Source organism: Hyla sarda, chromosome 2, assembly GCF_029499605.1.
Source record: "Hyla sarda isolate aHylSar1 chromosome 2, aHylSar1.hap1, whole genome shotgun sequence".
Taxonomy (NCBI): domain Eukaryota; kingdom Metazoa; phylum Chordata; class Amphibia; order Anura; family Hylidae; genus Hyla; species Hyla sarda.
In genome coordinates this window covers 402,885,434-402,907,480 of record NC_079190.1, presented here as the reverse complement: position 1 = coordinate 402,907,480, position 22,047 = coordinate 402,885,434, and the positions used below count along the sequence as shown (strand labels likewise).

The 22,047-nt window shown below is 45.0% G+C and overlaps 1 long non-coding RNA gene across 2 annotated transcripts; it reads left to right on the top strand.

Moving 5' to 3' along the window:
- Positions 1 to 273: 273 nt before the first annotated feature.
- LOC130358007 (uncharacterized) lies at positions 274 to 21,495 on the top strand. Of its 2 annotated transcripts, XR_008889367.1 has the most exons (4): positions 274 to 359; positions 7,356 to 7,461; positions 10,684 to 10,910; positions 21,365 to 21,495. It is a non-coding gene; the product is annotated as an uncharacterized LOC130358007 (long non-coding RNA). The 2 variants fall into 2 exon arrangements; XR_008889366.1 differs by lacking the exon at positions 274 to 359 and having other exon boundaries at positions 7,216 to 7,461.
- The last annotated feature ends 552 nt before the right edge of the window (positions 21,496 to 22,047 follow it).

Sequence of the window (22,047 nt, the reverse complement as noted above, 5' to 3'; positions counted from 1 at the left end):
AATAGGGAAGTGCTCACTGCTGGAAGCTTCTCAGAATGACAGAATATATCTATAAAATTGCAAAATTCATACTTCAATTTTTTTTCTTTTGCTTACATTGCTTTTCTGGTTTAGTCTCATAGCCATCAAAGTTGCTCGAAGCTGACACTGCTTCCAGGCTTCCAATACATTTTTTTACCATAATGAATATACAGCTCTTCGCAATACCAACTGCGCAGTATTCATATAACTAAACACGATCAGTTTTCAGAGCCATGAATGATAGAAGAATTCGAGAGGACAAAGGTAAAAAAAAGAATAGATCTAGAGTATATTAAACCTTGACCGCTCTGAGCCACAGAATGCACTGTTTTCATATGGTAAGTGTATTCACTACATTATAACCTATAATTTTTTGTTACTGTTGTGCTACCTGCTAGTTTTGCATTATTTGTGACAAGACCTAATTCAAAATGACAGAAACATATAGAAATGCTGCATTCTGTAAGGGATGTGGTTAACTGAATAAACACACTTGTGCTGTGGATCCAAGTTTCTTACTTTAACCCCTTAACCCCTTAAGGACCGGAGCGTTTTTTGCAATTCTGACCACTGTCACTTTAAACATTTATAACTCTGGAATGCTTTTAGTTATCATTCTGATTCCGAGATAGTTTTTTCGTGACATATTCTACTTTAACTTAGTGGTAAAATTTTTTGGTAACTTGCATCCTTTCTTGGTGAAAAATCACCAAATTTGATGAAAAAAATGAAAATTTTGCATTTTTCTAACTTTGAAGCTCTCTGCTTGTAAGGAAAATGGATATTCAAAATATTTTTTTTTTGGGTTCACATATACAATATGTCTACTTTATGTTTGCATCATAAAATTTATGAGTTTTTACTTTTGGAAGACACCAGAGGGCTTCAAAGTTCAGCAGCAATATTGAAATGTTTCACAAAATTTTCAAACTTGGTATTTTTCATGGACCAGTTCAGGTTTAAAGTGGATTTGAAGGGCCTTCATATTAGAAATACCCCATAAATTACCCCATTATAAAAACTACACCCCCAAAGTATTCAAAATGACATTCAGTAAGTGTATTAACCCTTTAGGTGTTTCACAGGAATAGTAGCAAAGTGAAGGAGAAAATTCAAAATCTTAATTTTTTACACTCGCATGTTCTTGTAGACCCAATTTTTGAATTTTTGCAAGGGGTAAAAAGGAGAACATTTTTACTTGTATTTGAAACCCAATTTCTCTCGAGTAAGCACATACCTCATATGTCTATGTTAATTGTTCAGCGGGCGCAGTAGAGGGCTCAGAAGGGAAGGAGCGACAAATGTTTTTTGGGGGGCATGTCACCTTTAGGAAGCCCCTATGGTGCCAGGACAGCAAAAAAACACACATGGCATACCATTTTGGAAACTATACCCCTCAGGGAACGTAACAAGGGGTAAAGTGAACCTTAATACCCCACAGGTGTTTCACGACTTTTGCATATGTAAAAAAAATAATTATTTTTTTACCTAAAATGCTTGGTTTCCCAAAAATTTTACATTTTTAAAAAGTGTAATAGCAGAAAATACCCCCTAAATTTGAAACCCAATTTCTCCCGATTCAGAAAACACCCCATATGGGGGTGAAAATTGCTCTGCTGGCGCACTACAGGTCTCAGAAGAGAAGGAGTCACATTTGGCTTTTTGAAAGCAAATTTTGCTCTGGGGGCATGCCGCATTTAGGAAGCCCCTATGGTGCCAGAACAGCAAAAAAAAAAAAACACATGGCATACCATTTTGGAAACTAGACCCCTCGGGGAACATAACAGGGGGTAATGTGAACCTTAATACCCTACAGGTGTTTCACGACTTTTTCATATGTGAATTTTTTTTTTTTTACCTAAAATGCTTGGTTTGCCAAAATTTTAAAATTTTTAAAAAGGGTAATAGCAGAAAACACCCCCCAAAATTTGAAGCCCAATTTCTCCCGATTCAGAAAACACCCCATATGGGGGTGAAAAGTGCTCTGCTGGCGCACTACAGGTCTCAGAAGAGAAGGAGTCACATTTGGCTTTTTGAAAGCAAATTTTGCTCTGGGGGCACGCCGCATTTAGGAAGCCCCTATGGTGCCAGAACAGCAAAAAAAAAAAAAAACACATGGCATACCATTTTGGAAACTAGACCCCTCGGGGAACGTAACAAGGGGTTAAGTGAACCTTTATACCCCACAGGTGTTTCATGACTTTTGTATATGTAAAAAAAAATTTTTTTTTACCTAAAATGCTTGTTTTCCCAAAAATTTTACATTTTTAAAAAGGGTAATAGCAGAAAATACCCCACAAAATTTGAAGCCCAATTTCTCCCGAGTACGGCGATACCCCATATGTGGCCCTAAACTGTTGCCTTGAAATACGACAGGGCTCCAAAGTGAGAGTGCCATGCGCATTTGAGGCCTAAATTAGGGATTGCATAGGGGTGGACATAGGGGTATTCTACGCCAGTGATTCCCAAACAGGGGGCCTCCAGCTGTTGTAAAACTCCCAGCATGCCTGGACAGTCAGTGGCTATCTGGCAATACTGGGAGTAGTTGTTTTGCAACAGCTGGAGGCTCCGTTCTGGAAACAGTGGCGTACCAGACGTTTTTCATTTTTATTGGGGAGGGGAGGGGGGTTGTGTAGGGGTATGTGTATATGTAGTGTTTTTTTACTTTTTATTTTATTTTGTGTTAGTGTAGTGTAGTGTTTTTAGGGTACAGTCGCACGGGCGGGGGTTCACAGTAGTTTCTCGCTGGCAGCTTGAGCTGCAGCAGAAAATTTGCCACAGCTCAAACTTGCAGCCGGATACTTACTGTAATCCTCCGCCCATGTGAGTGTACCCTGTACGTTCACATTGGGGGGGGGGGGGAACATCCAGCTGTTGCAAAACTACAACTCCCAGCATGTATGGTCTATCAGTGCATGCTGGGAGTTGTAGTTTTGCAACCGCTGGAGGCTCCATTTTGGAAACAGTGACGTACCAGACATTTTTCATTTTTATTGGGGAGGGGAGGGGGGCTGTGTAGGGGTATGTGTATATGTAGTGTTTTTTTACTTTTTATTTTATTGTGTGTTAGTGTAGTGTTTTTAGGGTACAGTCGCACGGGCGGGGGGGGTTCACAGTAATTTCTCGCTGGCAGTTTGAGCTGCGACAGAGAATTTGCCACAGCTCAAACTTGCAGCCGGATACTTACTGTAATCCTCCGCCCATGTGAGTGTACCCTGTACGTTCACATTGGGGGGGGAAACATCCAGCCGTTGCAAAACTACAACTCCCAGCATGTACGGTCTATCAGTGCATGCTGGGAGTTGTAGTTTTGCAACAGCTGGAGACACACAGGTTGTGAAACACCGAGTTTGGTAACAAACTCAGCGTTTTGCAACCAGTGTGCCTTCAGCTGTTGCAAAAGCTACAACCCCCAGCATGTACGGACAGCGGAAGGGCATGCTGGGTCTTGTAGTTATGCAACAGCCGGAGGCATACTACATTGGCTGGGGATGCTGGGGATTGTAGTTATGCAACAGCTGGAGACACACTGGTTTACTACTTAACTCAGTGTGCCTTCAGCTGTTGCAAAACTACAACTCTCAGCAGTCACCGACAGCCAACGGGAATGCTGGGAGTTGTAGTTATGCAACCACCAGATGCACCACTACAACTCCCAGCATGCACTTTAGCTGATTGTGCAAGCTGGGAGTTGTAGTTACACAACAGCTGAAGGTACACTTTTCCATAGAAAGAATGTGCCTCCAGCTGTTGCAAAACTACAAGTCCCAGCATGCCCATAAGGGCATGCTGGGAGTTGTGGTGGTCTGCCTCCTGCTGTTGCATAACTACAGCTCCCAGCATGCCCTTGTTGCATGCTGGGAGCTGTTGCTAAGCAACAGCAGGAGGCTGTCACTCACCTCCAACGATCCACACTGCAGGACCAACAGGGACGCCGGGAATCGGGGTCCCCAGCACCCGGGGTCTTCTGCCCGCACCCGCTCATGTCCTCCGGAAGAGGGGCGGAGGGGGTGCGGGAGTGACACCCGCAGCAGGGCCCTGATTGGTCGGCAGGTAATCCGGCCGACGAATCAGGGCGATCGTGAGGTGGCACCAGTGCCACCTCACTCCTGCAGGCTCTGGCTGTTCGGGGCCGACATGGGGGGACATAATGACCCCCCTGGGCGATATGCCGGGATGCCTGCTGAACGATTTCAGCAGGCATCCGGCTCCGGCTCCCCTCCGGCTAGCGGTGGGGGACGGAAATGCTCAGGGCGTATCCAAACGCCCTCGGTCCTTAGGGACTTGGAAACGGGGGCGTATGGATACGCCCTATGTCCTTAAGGGGTTAAAGCGCACCTGTCATAGTGCATAAAAAAAAGTGATATATTACTCAGTACCTAATCCTAAAAAAATAAAAAATAAAATAAAAAAAAGGGGTCATGGATCTATATATCCCTAACAAATAGCATTTATATGTTGCTCACATGTTTTTTGTTCTTGCCTTATTGAGGGGGCGTATCCATCTCTCTCCCTCACTGTGGTGACTCATCTGCTCTGAGTCTGGGACCAGCCTGGTAGTCTGCAAATCACTGCACAGTAGTTTTTATGCATACATTTTCTATCTGTTCCTAGAAAAGCTGGATGCTAATCAACATAGCTGTCACTATGTGTATCATGCTGGGAGTTGTAGTTTTGCATTGCAAAAGCTGGAGCTGCAGTGTTTGTAAAGCACTGTGTTAGAGTAATGTTGACTATAGCGGTGGCAGACCTACAACTCCTAGCAAGCCCACACATCTTTTGTCTGTAGTTTTGCAAGAGCTGGAAGCACACAGCTGGAGAATACACAGCTCTAAAACAGAGTTTTACAAAAATTGTACCCGCAGGTGTTGCAAAACTATAACTCCCATCATGGGAGTTGTAGTTTAGGAACAGCTGAAGGCTGTAGTGGTGCAGTGGTGATCCCCTATACTGGATACCAACACATTTTATGGCTGGTATTCAGTATGCTGCAAAATACAGAGTAGTCTATCTATCTATATGCATAGATAGATAGAGGACCCCTAGTGGCTGCTATTTTCATTTTAGATTTTTGTGTAAAATTGACATTTTTTTTTAGTAAATGTAAATTTAAAAAAGTCATCTTACCAGTAGTACTACAAGGTATAAAATGACAGTGCCTCTTTAAGGACTCTTGAAAAAGATCCAGAAATGTGCATCAAGGTTGGAGGAGTGTGGTGGTTATTCCCTATTATGGGTAAGAAATGTTTACTTTAGTTACTTGGAAATAGTGGGGTTGATCCTAATAGCCTAGCATTAGACTTAATATAGATTAAACCAAAAAGATCCTTATTATACGGTAGCATTATATTATCCCTGTGCATCATTATTAAAATGTGGATTTTGTGGATCAGCACAATGGGGAGTCCAAACTATTGTAATTGGCATTATTTTTTAGCCACTAGCGTTTTCTACTTTGTGCACTTTGTGTTGTGGATAGTGACATCCAAATACCAAAAAACATGAATGCTATATATATGTAATTGTTATAATCATGTTTAAAATGTTCGCTAAACTAAAATGTTTATACTAATGGCTTATTTTTATTCAGTAGATCCATCTGATTTAAATAATACCCCGTTTATATAGTTTTGATTTTGTTTTACTTCTGTTAATAAATTATAACTTTTTGCACAAACAATTGTATGTTTAAAATTATCCTCTTCTGACCCTATAACTTTTTATTTTCTGTATACGGGGATGTGTGAGGGCTAATTTTTTGTGCCGTGTTCCCTAGTTTTTATTGGCACCATTTGTGTTTTGATGAGACTTTTGGTCACTTTTATAAATTTTTAGGGTATACAAATTTTAGGGTATGTTTTACATATACACCATTGACTGTGCGGTTTAGTTAACATTATATTTTTATAGAAAAAAGTAGAAAAAGGCCAGCACGGCTGAATGAAATCTTCAAAACTTTATTCACGAATCCTCGTTAAAAACCTTCATGGTGGCAGAAAGACACGGACATATACAAAAGTAGAAAAATTGCACATGGAAAAACAGTCCCAAACAAGGCTGACGCGTTTCAGGTTGCTATACCCTTACTCATAGCTTGCCAATACTCAAATGAGAATGCCTTATATACTACAAGGCCATCCCTTCCATTAGGAAGGGGAGGGACATCTTATGTCAGTGTGCAATCCAACACAAGTAAAACCAGGAAAATACATGCATAATTAAAAAACTCACATATAAAATCCAATGGGACTATATAACAGCTATGAGAAGCAAAACCAATGATGGACTTTTTAGTAATGTAGTATTAAGTCCGTCTTGTTATTCAGACCATGCGGATATATGCAATTCAACAAGTAAATCCACATAATCTCTCTATTATGAAGAATGCGTATAAGATCACCTCCTCTTTTACTTCTTTTGATTTTTTCAATGCCATAAAAATGCAAGGACGATATGTCTGAATTATGTTTAAGAAAAATTTTTTTGAGACATTAGACATGCTAGGTATCAAAGGACCTGCAGCATGCCTGATATGCTCCTGCATTCTCTTTTTTAAGGTGCGTTTAGTGCTACCTACATAATCCATTTTGCAAGTAGTGCAGGTGACTCTATATATTATGAAGGTACTATCACAGTTAATAAACTCTTTTAAAATCCATATGATTCGCGAGTTTATTAACTGTGATAGTACCTTCATAATATATAGAGTCACCTGCACTACTTGCAAAATGGATTATGTAGGTAGCACTAAACGCACCTTAAAAAAGATAATGCAGGAGCATATCAGGCATGCTGCAGGTCCTTTGATACCTAGCATGTCTAATGTCTCAAAACATTTTTTTCTTAAACATAATTCAGACATATCGTCCTTGCATTTTTATGGCATTGAAAAAAATCAAAAGAAGTAAAAGAGGAGGTGATCTTATACGCATTCTTCATAATAGAGAGATTATGTGGATTTACTTGTTGAATTGCATATATCCGCATGGTCTGAATAACAAGACGGACTTAATACTACATTACTAAAAAGTCCATCATTGGTTTTGTTTCTCATAGCTGTTATATAGTCCCATTGGATTTTATATGTGAGTTTTTTAATTATGCATGTATTTTCCTGGTTTTACTTGTGTTGGATTGCACACTGACATAAGATGTCCCTCCCCTTCCTAATGGAAGGGATGGCCTTGTAGTATATAAGGCATTCTCATTTGAGTATTGGCAAGCTATGAGTAAGGGTATAGCAACCTGAAACGCGTCAGCCTTGTTTGGGACTGTTTTTCCATGTGCAATTTTTCTACTTTTGTATATGTCCGTGTCTTTCTGCCACCATGAAGGTTTTTAACGAGGATTCGTGAATAAAGTTTTGAAGATTTCATTCAGCCGTGCTGGCCTTTTTCTACTTTTTTCTGCTTTGGTTGGAGGTAGCCGTGCACGCCCCAGGTGAGCTGAGACTCTTTTTCTCTTTCATTGTTATTATTATATTTTTATAGTTTGGACATTAACGCACGCGGCGATACCACATATGTTTATGTTTCTTTTTGTTAAAAAAAATGTTTTACAGTATTTTTTTAGTCCTCATAGGGGACTCATAGTGGATTTCATGCACTGTTCAATGCTATGCCATAGCATTGATCAGTGTTATCTGTGCTCTGCTGCTCCAGCCAGTTTTAAACCAGGACAATTTTTTTTTAACTATACCGGCCACTACACCCAATGCCATACAAGCCTAACCATGGAGCTTGTCAGTTCCGTTCTTTGGCTCCGCCCCTAATGGCATCATTGGGGGTGTGCCTGGGCAGTGTCCGGTAGCGCACGGCCGGCAGTCAATGGAGGCATGCAGACAGCATGCCTTTCCAGACATCGCCCAGGAGCTCTGCCACTGCAAGGCCCACACTCTTTTACTTCCCTAGGAACCTGTGAGTAATTTTTACCTTTTAATCTTGCAGCTCTTTTTTAATACTATCATTTCAGCCTACAGTATATACTTATATTAATGTATATTCCAAGCAGCGTTTGTGCACCCCCTGGTCTTATTGAGGGAGATTTATCAAGAGATTTAACCCCTTAAGGACCAAGCAAATTTTCACCTTAAAGGGGTTGTGCGCTGCCTTGCCTTTCGGAGCTCTGCTCGCAGCGTCCGGAAGTTCATTACTCCAAACGCTGTGTGCGGGCTTCCGTGTTCATGGCAGCCAGGCGTGACGTCATGCCCGGCCCCCTTGTGCTCCCTTCCCATAGACTTTCGTTGAGGGGGCGGGCGTGACGTCACGAGGGGACGGGTGTGATGTCACGCCAAGCAGCCGCAAACACGGAAGCCCGCACACGGCGTTCGGAGTAATGAACTTCCTTTAGGGCAGCGCACAACCCCTTTAAGAACACAGCCCTTTTTTGCAAATCTGACCACTGTCACTTTAAGCATTATTAACTCTGGAATGCTTTTACTTTGCATTCTGATTCCGAGATTGTTTTTTCGAGACATATTCTACTTCATGTTAGTGGTAAATTTTTGTCGATACTTGCATTGTTTCTCGTTGAAAAATTCCACAATTTGATGACAAATTAGACATTTTTGCATTTTTTTTAAATTTGCAACTCTCTGCTTGTAAGGAAAATGGACATCCCAAATAAATGATATATTGTTTCACATATACAATATGTCTTCTTAATATTTTCATCATAAAGTTGACACGTTTTTACTATTGGAAGATATCAGAGAGCTTCAAAGTTCAGCAGCAATTTTCCAATTTTTCACAACATTTTCTAAATCGGAATTTTTCAGGGACCAGTTCAGATTTGAAGTGGATTTGAAGGGATTTCATATTAGAAATACCCCACAAATTACCCCATTATAAAAACTGCACCCCTCAAAGTATCCAAAATGACATTCAGTAAGTGTGTTAATCCTTTAGGTGTTTCACAGGAATAGCAGCAAAGTGAAGGAGATAATTCAAAATCTTGAACACTCGCATGTTCTTGAAGACCCAGTTTTTTAATTTTTACAAGGGGTGAAAGGAGAGAAATCTTCCAAAAATTTGTAACCCAATTTCTCTGGAGTAAGGAAATATCTATGTGTATGTCAAGTGCTCTGTGGGTGCACTAGAGGGCCCAGAAGGGAAGGAGTGACAATGGGATTTTGGAGAGTGAGTTTTTCTGAAATGGTTTTTGGGGGGAATGTCGCATTTATGAAGCCCCTATTGTGCCAGAACAGAAAAAAAAAACACATGGCATACTATTTTGGAAGCTACACCCCTCACGGAACGTAACAAGGGGTACAGTGAGTCTTATCACCCCACAGATGTTTGATAACTTTTTGTTAAAGTCAGATTTGTAAATGAAAAAAATAAAATTGTTCACTAAAATGCTGTTTTTCCCCCAAATTTTACATGTTTACAAGGGGTAATAGGAGAAAATGCCACCCAAAATGTGTAACCCCATATCTTCTGAGTATGGAAATACCCCATGTGTGGAGGTCAAGTGCTCTGCTTCAATGCTCAGAAGAGAAGGTGCGCCATTGGGCTTTGTGGAGAGAGAATTGGGTTGGAATAGAAGTCTGGGGCCATGTGCATTTACAAAGCCCCCCGTGGTGCCTGAACAGTGGACCCCCCACATGTGACCCCATTTTGGAAACTGCACCCTTCACAGAATTTAATAAGGGGTTCAGTGAGCATTTACACCCCACTGGGGTTTGACAGGTCTTTGGAACAGTGGGGTGAGCAAATAAATGCTCACTGTACTTCTTATTACATTATGTGAGGGGTGTAGTTTCCAAAATGGGGTCACAAGTGGCACTATGGGGGCTTTGTAAACACATGTTGCCTTCAACTCCGGACAAATTTTCTCTCTAAAAGCCCAATGGCGCTGTTTCTCTTCTGAGCATTGCAGTTCACCTGCAGAGCACTTTACATCCACATATGGGGCATGTTCTTACTCTTTGGGGGGCTTTTTTTTTCTATTTTCCCTTGTGAAAATGAAAAATTAAGGGTAACACCAGAATTTTAGTTAAAACTTTTTTTTTTTCATTTTCCCATCCAACTTTAACAAAAATTGTCATACACCTGTGGGGTGTTAAGGCTCACTATACCCCTTGTCACATTGCGTGAGGGGTGTAGTTTCCAAAATGGGGTTACACGTGGGTATTTATATTTTTGCGTTTGTGTTAGAACTGCTGTAATATCAGCCACCCCTGTGCAAATCACCAATTTAGGCCTCAAATGTACATAGTGCGCTCTCACTCCTGAGCCTTGTTGTGCGTTCGCAGAGCATTTTACACCCACATATGGGGTATTTCCATACTCAGGAGAAATTGTGTTACAAATTTTTGGGGTCTTTTTTTCCTTTTACCTCTTGTGAAAATAAAAAATATGGGGCAACACCAGCATGTTATTTTACACTAACAGGCTTGTGTAGACCCCAACTTTTCCTTTTCAGAAGGGGTAAAAGGAGGAAAAAGCCCCCCAAATTTGTAACGCAATTGCTCTCGAGTGCAGAAATTCCCCATTTGTGGCCCTAAACTGTCTCCTTGAAATACGGCAGGGCTCCAAAGTGAGAGAGCGTCATGCGCATTTGAGGACTATATTAGGGATTGCATAGGGGTGTATTATACACCAGTGATTCCCAACCAGGGTGGCTCCAGCTGAATTGAGGTTGTGTGATTGTGTGCTCCAGGAGAACCAGAGAACTAGAGAACAGCAGGATTTCCATCAGCCCTTCCTCAGGTTTGTGGCAGCCTTCCCTGCATGGAGCCCCAGACCTCCACCTCCCGTACTAGGCCGGCAGGGGGTGGAAGAGACACTGCAACGACCAACTCCCAGGAGGGGACGGAAGCCGCAAGGCTGCAAGCATGTCTGCAAGCAAGGCTACAAACAAGGCTACAGGAAAAGGCCTACATGGAGGTGAGGAAAAGCACAGCAAGACTTCACCATTAGGGACTTCCATTGATACCTCTGAGCCCCAGCAATGGGGGGTAAGCGGTCCTAGGGAGTCTTTGGCCACTTTCGGGTCCAGAGTCCAAGCTAAAATGGCTGAGTATGAGCGTCTCGGCAAAACTCTTCGTGGCCTAAGGGAGAGTTTAAAATTTGCCCGTTACCAGGCCGATCACGCTTCAAGGAATCTGAGGTCAGTGTATGCAGCTAAAGTGCACACTCTGCAAAAAGAGGCCGAGGAGGTAGAAAGGGTGAGGATGGAGATCGTGGAAGGGGCTGGCATTTTCATGGAAAAACTTTCTAATGAAGATCTGTTTAGAGAAATGCAGAGCCCAGAAGGAGAGGAGGAGGAGGTCAGTCAAATCAAAAGGAGTGCAGAGGAGGATGGTGTAGAGGAGGATGGTGGGGGAGAAAGAAAAGACAGTGCTGAGGAAGGTGGTGCAGAAGAGAGTGAAATGGAGGAGGACACTTCACAAAGAGCATATATAAATCCGGCTCAGGTAGCCCTACCTGAAAGTTCGGATGACAGCTACAACAGCGACAACAGCAGCAATGGGTTAAGTGGTGGTGGATTGCTAAGGTGATAGTGTTCCTATAATCACCTACCCCCTTTGAGAACATCTCATTTGGAAATGACTTGGGTCCAGAAACTGAGGTGAAGGGCAAGAGGAAGATGAGAAGTAAAAGGAAAAAGAAGAGACGACTAGGCTTGTTTTTTCTTCTTTCCAGCAGTCTGGGCCCCCCAGTCTGCCAGACCCCGCTTTTGCTGTGAAGCAGGCCAGCATGGGGGGTACATGGTGAAAACCGTATTTAAGATGGCTGCAGACAACACAGAGCCCTCCTGTCCTGCTGGTAGGGAGGGGCAGTACAGGCTTAACCCCTTAAGGTCCAAGGACGTACCGGTACGTCCTTGGTCCTGCTCTTCTGATATAACGCGGGGTTACACAGTAACCCCGCGTCATATCATGGCGGGCCCGGCGTCATAGTGAAGCCGGGACCCGCCTCTAATAGCGCGCAAAGCCGATCGCGGCGCCGCGCGCTATTAACCCTTTAGCCGCGCGCTCAGAGCTGAGCCGCGCGGCTAAAAGTGAAAGTGAAAGTTCCCGACTAGCTCAGTCGGGCTGTTCGGGATAGCCGCGGCTAATCGCGGCATCCCGAACAGCTGACAGGACAGCGGGAGGGCCCCTTCCTGCCTCCTCGCTGTCCGATCGCCGAATGACTGCTCAGTGCCTGAGATCCAGGCATGAGCAGTCATGCGGCAGAATCGTTGATCACTGGTTTCTTATGAGAAACCAGTGATCAACATAGAAGATCAGTGTGTGCAGTGTTATAGGTCCCTATGGGACCTATAACACTGCAAAAAAAAAGTGAAAAAAAAAAGTGAATAAAGATCATTTAACTCCTCCCCTATTAAAAGTTTGAATCACCCCCCTTTTCCAATAAAAAAAAAAAACACAGTGTAAATAAAAATAAACATATGTGGTATCACCGCGTGCGGAAATGTCCGAATTATAAAAATATATCATTAATTAAACTGCTCGGTCAATGGCGTGCGCGCAAAAAAATTACAAAGTCCAAAATAGTGCATTTTTGGTCACTTTTTATATCATTTAAAAATGAATAAAAAGTGATCAATAAGTCCTATCAATGCAAAAATGGTACCATTAAAAACTTCAGATCACGGCGCAAAAAATGAGCCCTCATACAGCCCCATACACGAAAAATAAAAAAGTTATAGGGGTCAGAAGATGACAATTTTAAACGTATTAATTTTCCTGCATGTAGTTATGATTTTTTCCAGAAGTCCGACAAAATCAAACCTATATAAGTAGGGTATAATTTTAATCGTATGGACCTACAGAATACATATCAGGTGTCATTTTTACCGAAAAATGTACTACGTAGAAACGGAAGCCCCCCAAAAGTTACAAAACAGCGTTTTTTTTTCAATTTTGTCGCACAATGATTTTTTTTCCCGCTTCACCATAGAATTTTGGGCAAAATGACTGACGTCATTACAAAGTAGAATTGGTGGCGCAAAAAATAAGCCATAATATGGATTTTTAGGTGTAAATTTGAAAGAGTTATGATTTTTTAAAGGCAAGGAGCAAAAAACAAAAATGCAAAAACGGAAAAACCTCCGGTCCTTAAGGGGTTAAGGTGGGCAGGATTGCCCGAAGCTTGTTAATGTGCTTGGAAATGTGTCTGCTCGGGGGGCGGTTCCCCGAGCGATCTAGGCATAGCAAAACATTCCCCTGTGAGGGAGGGAGTGTCCATGTGTCTGGATTGGCAGAAAAGCCTGGGCAGTCAGGTGAGGAGGCACCCAAAGGTTGCATTGATGTTGTGGGGCTTTCCCCTGTGAGGGAGGGAAATCCCTGCACATTGACTGCTGTAGAAGGCGTGGGGGTGCGTCCGGAGGGACAGCTCCCACCCAGTGTGAAGCAGTTCCCACTGGGATCGTCATCAGCATTGCCGGTAGCAACATCACCGGAATCGACATCGCCAGAACCGAAAGTGCTGTCATCAGGGGCGGTGCTAGGACCGCGAACCCCCGTGGCGCACGTAAACAACCCGGCAAGCCTAGCAAAGTCCAGCCAGGATAATGGTGTGAAAGGAAAGAGTGTAAAAGAGAGTGAAGTATCCTCTGAAAGTAAAAATAAAATTTTTGGTGATGGTATGATGCATGAGAAGGTTAGCAGAGTGCAAGAGTGGGGTACTAGAGTTGTACAAGAGAGGCGTGTTAGCCATGTGCAAGAGACGGGTGCTAATGAAGTGCACGAGAGGGGTGTTAGTTGTATGCAAGAGAGGGGTGTTAGCGGTGTGCAAAAGAGGGGTGCTGGATTTGCTGGGAGTACTGAGGAAGTAGGGGCTGGTTCAGCTGCCCCCCCCCCCAGTGGTGACTGCTAGAAGCTATGCCAGTGTCGCTGTCGGGGAATCAGGGCAGTCCCCGTCTCCATCTGATTCTGGGGGTCACTTGCAGCGGTGCCTCCTGGAGGCTCTGCGTAAGGGCGATAGGTCAATTGAGGTAGAAGGGAGGGGTTCGGTTGACCAGTCTTTCTGGATAGAGAGACATGGTCTCAGTTCCTTTCGAGAACAGAATGGGGAGGTGGTGTGGTCCCTCCCGACACCCGGGCAGGATAGTAACCGTAGGAATGTGGCCTGTCTGATTTGGAGGGGCAAAGATGCATGACCAACTCGGGCGAGAGTGGTTGAGCTCCTCCTTCAGATGGAGTTCAGGGCGAGTGACATCTTTGCCCTGATTCACCCCTATGGTTCATCCGAGTTCGACATCAGCTTTGTTCGGCCAGAGGGTCTTGAACTTTTCTGGTCGAATTACAAGATGGTGAAGGATGAGCCTGGCTGGCGGGATTTTGCTGTAAAAGCGATATCCCGGCAGAACCCGACCAAGAGAGTGACCGTTTGGACCCATAACGAGTCGCTCTCTTGCTACAACATCATGACCTGGCTGGGTCGGTATGGGGATGTGACGGACATGCCAAAGAAAAATCTAGATGAGCATGGGATCAGGTCTGGGGCCTGGACGTTTTCCGTCAAGCTTAGGCATTCAGGGAGCACTGTTGCCCACATTCGATTGGCAGCCTTCCTCAGACGTAACAGAATCCAAGTCTTCTACGAGGGGCAGCCTAAGGTCTGCCACAGGTGTGATAGTCCTACCCATTTTAGTGCAGCCTGCACTGTGCAGGTTTGCGCTTTGTGTGCTGGGGCAGGTCATCTGGCCACATCCTGTAGGCAGATCCGGTGTCATCTGTGTGGTGTCCTTGGACACCCATTCAGCCGTTGTCCCAGTGCCTTTTCCCATGTGTTGGCCGCTCCGGCTGGGGAGGGTACGGGCAGGGGTGAAGGAGCAACAGGGTTAATGAAGAGCAAGAAGGGGCCTGCCAAACTAAGGCGAGAGGAAAACCGCAGGAGGAGTAGGGAGCTGGAGAGTTCCCAGGTGGCGGGGGTAGCTCCTGGCCCTGCTCCTGTCGCTAGCCCAAATATTGCTGAGACCCTGGGGGATGATGTGCTGGATGAGGAGATTACGAGGCTTAACAGAGAGGAAGGCAAAGAGGCTGATCTTTCTGATTCCTCCCACTTTGTAAGTGTGGATGAGGAGGGAAGGGAGAGGCCGAAAAAAGACAAGGGCAAAAGAGTAGTAAAGGGGGGGTCTCAGCCCTCTGTTTCAAGTGCTACAGGCCAGGCCCTAAAAGAAAGCTTACCTGCCCCCCCTCTGATTGACCTGTCAAACAGGTACCTTGTCCTTGATACCATCTCCTCCCCCTCATTGGAGGAGGGTGGCAAGGATGGGGTGCATGAGAGAGGGGGGCCTGTCCTGTTGAGGCTTCTTCCTCGGAGGGCAGGGCTAACTCAGGGCCAGATTGAGACGGGAAGCAGATGGATCAGTCTGAATCAAAAAAGAGATCCAAAGAAAGTAAGAATGCTCATTCTTCTTCAGGGGATGAGGCGGTAAAGAAGAAGGGCAAGAAAAAATAAGGGGGTAAGGTCATCTAACTCAATTACCCTGTATGGCGGCCGTGTATGGCGGCATTGATGCTGGCATCTATTAACTGTGCCAGTATTTGTCAGATACGGCTAGATTTGCAGCCTTTGATTTTCTCGGCCGTGTTGAAGTCGACATTTTCTTTTTACAGGAGACCAGGTTGTCAGATCTAGCCTCTCTGGTTAAAGCCAGAAGAGAGTAGAGGCGTGGTCCCTCCCACTGGTCTCTTGCGGCTGAGCCGTATAGTGGGGTGGTGGTCCTTTTTTCTATTCCAGTTGAATGCAGACGGGTCATTGAGTTAGAAATGGGGAGGTGCCTGATCTTAGATGTCTTCATGAAGGGACAAGAGCTCCGACTCATTAACATCTACACCCCACAAAAAAGTGGGGACGAAAAGATCTCTTTATGAAGATCAAGCCCTTTCTTTTTACAAGTCGGCAAGTGATTTTTGGAGGGGATTTCAATAAAGTCACGAGATCCCAAGATAGGAGAGGTTCCAATGATCGGCTGGCTTAGGACAGTGTCGCCCTCAACAGTATAGTTAGGGAAGCTCGCCTAGAGGATGTCCACATCGGGAGCCCCTCAGGCCACACAGGTTTCACCTTTCATCGAGGCAGCTGCAGGTCTAGGATAGACAGGTTTTATTTAAAGGAGGAAGCAGTCTCTTCCGCAGTGTCCGTGGTTGAGGTGGAGTTCTCCGATCACTATATGATTTTGTTTTCCCTGAATGTTTCAGAGACCCCTCGGATGGGTAAAGGTTATTGGAAGCTGAATTCGTCCCTCCTGGAGGAAGCGGAGGTAAGACAGTCCTTTGAGGATTTTATTCAGTCAGGTACCTTTACTGGACCTATGTAGTAGTAAGTCAGAGTGGTGGGAGATATTCAAGAAGCGGGTTCTTCCGCCAGCTCTCGAGCCTCAGGTCCCTGAACAGGTATCGCCTGTATCAGGGTCTGAGGAGGAAACTCGAGCTCCTTGTCTCGACTGGAGGTAGTCGAGAGGTATCTCCAGAGTGAAGTCCTTGCTGAGGAGGTGTCAGTACGTTAGGCACGCATCTTTGGTTTTTGAGAGGGATTTCGTGAAGTACCGCCTGCCCGACCCTTGCAGAAACTGCAAGCTGTCAGTGAGTAGTAAAGTCATTTCAGGACTGATTGATAGTACAGGATCTCTGAATCGGTCCAGATCAGGGATCTTGGAGGTTGTCAGATCCTTCTACTCGCACCTCTTGGGAAGGAAGGATATGGATCGAGACAAGACATCGGTTTTCCTGGCTGAAACCATTCCTGAGCCAGGGGTAGACCCCTCTCTTGGTGTTTTGGCAGAAGAAATCAGGGAGGAGGAAGTGAGACTGGCAACCGAGGGGCTTGTCCCTAAGAAGTCGCCAGGTCCGGATGGCTTAACATCCGAGTAGTACAGGACCTTTAAGGAGTCTTTATCTCCCCTCTTGACTGAGGTATTCAATGAGTGCCTATCCTCGGGCACTCTGCCGAAGTCAATGAGGACCCTGATTCTTCTTTCAAAGGGTAAAGATCCGAGCCGAATTGAGAATTAGATGCCCATAGCTCTTCTCAATATGGATAGGAAGCTTCTGTCTAAGATACTGTTTAATTGGCTGGTGAAGTTTGCACCCTGGCTCCTTTCGGGGGCCCAGCACTGCACTGTTCCTGGCTGAAGCACCTTAAGTGCTGTTCTCGATGTCCGGGAGGCAGTGGAGCGGAGTAGTGTAGGTCTCTGGAAGGGGTACTTGCTGTCCCTGGATTAGGCCAAACCATTTGATCGGGTGAACCATGAATACCTCTGGTCCGTCCTCCTGAGATATCGCTTACCGTGTACTTTTGTTAATTGGCTTAAGATCTTGTATGCAGGGGCAGAGAGTTTCCCGCTGGCGAACAGTTGGTCTCGCCGCTCTTTTGAGGTGGGGTCCGGAGTCCGTCAGGGTTGTTCTTTGAGCCCGCTTTTATATGTGTTCGCGATCGATCCCTTCCTTAGGAGGGTGAGTCGCGGACCATTGGCGGGAGTCGAGATGAGTCTGGCGGAGCCGGAGGCCCTCCAGAGGGTGGTGGCGTACGCTGATGTTGTCACTATTTTCGTCGCCTCGAGGGAGGAGGTCGATGTGATGAAGTCAGAGGTGGACCGCTACTCGGAGGCATCCAGGTCTAAGATAAGTGTGAGAGCCTCTGGCTGGGAGGGGGAGATCCCACGTTTGATCTCCCGGACGCCCTTCCAGGGCCCCGAAGAATCAACAAAGGTGTTAGGCATCACATTCGGCCAGGATGATTACCTCACCAAAAACTGGAATGGTAAGCTCCAGGATGCTGCTCAGTAGGTGGACAAGTGGTAGGGTTGGTCTATGAATGTCAGGGAAAGGGTACACCTGATCAAATCATACCTGCTCCCCTTGTTTATCTATCTGGGCAGCGTGTGTATCTTGCCAGAGGATTACTACAATAGGATCTACAGCCTGTTTTTCCAACTGTTATGGGGGAACAGGTTGAACCTAGTCAAGAGGGAGGTTACATACTGCACGAGGAGACTATGGGGTTTATCTATGGTAAACCCGGTGGTGTTCTTAACGAACACCTTCTTGAAAGCTAACATTGCAAACCTCTGGTTAGAGAGGGCTCCTCCGTGGGTACTCTCCTGCAGGGAATAGTTTTGGCCTTTCTTCCAGGAATGGGAGACAGGGGGGCGAGTGAAGTACCTCCGTACACCCCATGGATATCTTCCGGCTTACGCTACCCCAACTCGGAAGGCGAAACGTCGGTGGGGAGTGTGGGAGATCAGGGCCCAGTCAAGGCAGTTCCTTGACAAACTGGTTCGGTTGACCCACTTCCATAAGCCTCTGGCGCTCAGGGACTGCCCAGGTCAGGATCTGAGGGTGGGGTGTTATCTTTTGAACAAGAAACTGAGCATTATTTGTTAGTTGAGTTAAGCTGGGCTGGCCGGTTAGGAAGGTCTTTTTATTCTCTAACAAAAAGTTGAGTTCTTATTCTGTAACAAAAAGTTTATATATATATTTTTTTATTGTTTATGTTATGTTTCAGTTGATTAAGCATTGTTTTTGTGTTTTGTAAAAGTTTTATATTTTTCTAATAAAAAGAGTTCCAGCTGTTGCTAAACTCCGAGCATGCCTGGACAGTCAATGGCTGTCCGGAAATGCTAGGAGTTGTTGCTTCGCAACAGCTGGAGGCTCCGTTTGTTCGATATGTTTTTCATTTTTATTGGGGTGGGGGATGGGACAGTGTAAGGGGGTGTATATGTAGTGTTTTACCCTTTATTATGTCGTAGTGTAGTGTAGTGTTTTTAGGGTACATTCACACAGTTGAGTTTCCCGCGGTTTGCTGTTTGTGCATGCTGGGAGTTGTAGTTTTGCAAGATCATAAGGGCCACCGTTTAGAAACCACCGCACAGTGATCTCCAAACTGTGGCTCTACAGATGTTGCAAAATTACAAATCCCAGCGTGCCCAGACAGCAAACTGCTGTGTGGGCATGCTGGGAGTTGTAGTTTTGCAAGATCTAGAGGGCCACAGTTTAGAGATCACTGACAGTGATCTGTAAACTGTAGCCCTACAGCTGTTGCAAAACTACAAATCCCAGCATGTCCACACAGCAGTTTGCTGCCTGGGCATGGTGGGATTTGTAGATTTGCAACATTTGGAGAGCTACAGTTGAGAGACCACTGTATAGTGGTCTCCAAACTGTAGCCCTCCAGATGTTTCTAGGCCACTCACAGGCTTCTTTAGGATCGCTGGACACCACAAGCCGCACCAGGGGGGCGAGAGAATCGTCGCCCGCCGCCGCCGATCACTGGTAAGGGACCTCCACCTATGCTGCCGCCAGTCACAGGACAGTTCCCCCGTTTTGCTCGGATTACCGTCGGTGGGCAGAAGGGAGGAACTGAACTTTAACCCCCCCGCCCCCGATCTGCTTCTCACCTGCCAATAGCAAGGATAGGAGGGGTGGCCCCCCGGCCACCTAACTCCTATCCCTTCAGCTGGACTGGGGGGGACTTGGACACCCCCAATCCCCCTTATATTCTGGGTCACCAGGTCACTGTATGACCCGGAATTGACGCAGATCACCGTTCTGAATTGACCGGCAATCACCGACATGGGGGGTCTCAGGACCAGCCTGGGCAATATGCCAGGATGGCTGCTGTTAGATACCAGCAGCTGTCCCGGCCCGCTCACCCTATCCGGTGACGTGGCAATCCCGGAACACTGCACCATAAATGTATGACACTGTGCGCTAAGATGCGCTAAGCAGTGCCGTACATTCACGGCGCACGTCCTTAAAGAAGATATCCCATGCAGCAAAGAAAAAAAAAATACCTAGCCATTCCATAGTATATTCACCTACCACCTCTCTGACATGTTTGTGATTTTTTTTCCGCCCCCCATTCACCAGCTATTCAGCTCATAAATTGCAGTTACTTCCTGGTTATGGTGGCTATGCCTGTGATCTCAAAGACTACATTTCCCTGCATGCACTGCTCACATTTCCTGCCCTCAGCTGCCTGAGCAGAGAACTTGTTACCTCCCCTAACTTATGTTAGTCACTCCCACATAACACTGAGCTCCAATCTTAGCCCTATACAGCAGGGTGGCCACGAGGAAACAAAATGTAATCTCAGTGCTCAGAGAGAGGGACCCTGGAGTTGAAGCTGCAGTTTTACACTGTAAAATCACTCCCTCCCCCTCCTCCTCTCAATGAAACAGCTTTACAGTGGCACAATCACCTCCCCCCTCCTCTGCCCTGCACTCCTCTCTCCCCAGTGCTCAGTGTGACAATTCTACTCTCCCTCCCCTCCATTCTCAGTGTGACAGCCCTTCGTTGGCAGCTCCCTCCCCTCCCCCCTCTCCTTATCAGTGTAAAAACATTAGCAAGGAGAGGGGAGAGAACTATGATCTGAATCAGCCGGCATATAGGCAGTGCTGCTCAGCCAATCACTGCAGAACAGAGGGAGGACAGTGTGAATATTCATCAGATGGGAGGGGCTAAGGCCGAGTTCAGGGAGCTCTCTGCAGCACAGGGGTTTTCTGGGTAATTGTCACGTCACGGCCCCTGGATGCTGCTGATAACAGCCTGAATAGGGGGTCGAAAGTCATGAAAACCTGGAACAGCTGAATTTCCTGTCAGACAGAAGAATGCAGATAAAGCTTGTTTCTAAGCAGCATTGGTAATGGAAGTGATTTACAAACCTGTATAACTTTACCTTCAGCACTAAAAGCTGAACAATTGTTTACTGTGAGACTTGTCCTTTAAGCAAATTTTTTTGCTTACAAAAGTTGCACAAAAAGTCGAATGCGCGCCTTAGCAATTTTTTGTGCGACTTTTGTGGGTGAGCAAAAAATACCAATCTGCCCTACCTAAGCAATTTTCAGTTTTGACATTGCAGTGGTCCAGGATATATCATTGTCAAAAGTTGTCGAAAGTCAAACGTAAGCAAATAATAGTTGCAAACCCCCTTCAAAAAGTCACAAGTGTAAGCAAGGTCATACCTGGCTTACAAACTTGCCTATGACAGCATTTTTAAAAAGTCACACAAAAAGTCGCACGTGAGGCTTTTTGTGAGACTTTTTATACTTTCATCTTCACAGGCACTGTGGGACGAGCTGGTAGGAGATGTACAGGAAGAATGACAAGCTTTTCTCACGCCCGTACATCTCTCGCCCATGCAACACTACTACAACTCCCAGCAGAGTTGTAGTGATGCAGTGGGGGAAGGTGACAAGCTTGTCACCCGCTTGCACATCTCCCCCCAGCCCTGCTGCATGACTTCAACTCCCATTATGTCCTTACTGTAAGGGCATGCTTGGGAGTTGTAGTCATGTGGTGCGGTGCGGTGCGTGCGGGAAATGTGTGGATGGGTTACAATAAATGTACTAACCTGCTTTCCTTGTTTTTTTTCCCTTCTCATTTCAGATCTGTGTATCCTGCTAATTTTATTATGATAAAGTCATCATTGGAAATAACTTATTCTGTGATTGAAGAAAGGAAGCAAAAAATATGTTGAGAAAAAAAGAGAATGCAGAATTAACTTGAAATATGTTTTGCTTATTTATAAAATGTCATTTATTTGTAGTTTTTGATGATTTATTACTTTGTTCTCATTTTGAAACCAGAGACATAAAGGTTTAAAAATTGAATGCTATTTCTGTTCTCATTTTTTCTCGTCTATTGTAGATGAAACCATTATTGATTTTGGTTGCTCATTTCGGTATAATTCTTTTTGTTTCTACTTTATGTACACTTTAATATTGATTCATATGGTATCTTTAGAAGAGCAGATTTATATAATGGTACAAATGTATATACATGCAGTCACCATTTTTCTAGGTTTAGTATTAAAGGGGTACTCCGCCCTAATACATCTTATCCCCTATGCAAAGGATAGGGGATACGATGTCTGATTGTGGGGGGCCTGGAGTACCCCTTTAAGTGCACAACAGGGTGAAACCGTGCTGTATAACAGCCAGGGCAATACAGGTGAAGGGAAACAGCTATGTATGGTGTTAACAATGCACAATGGAATTTGTAATCTGCTACACACATGGGTTGCTGCTGAAGGCATTTTTTGATGCCGTGAGAAGGAACACAGGGACCAA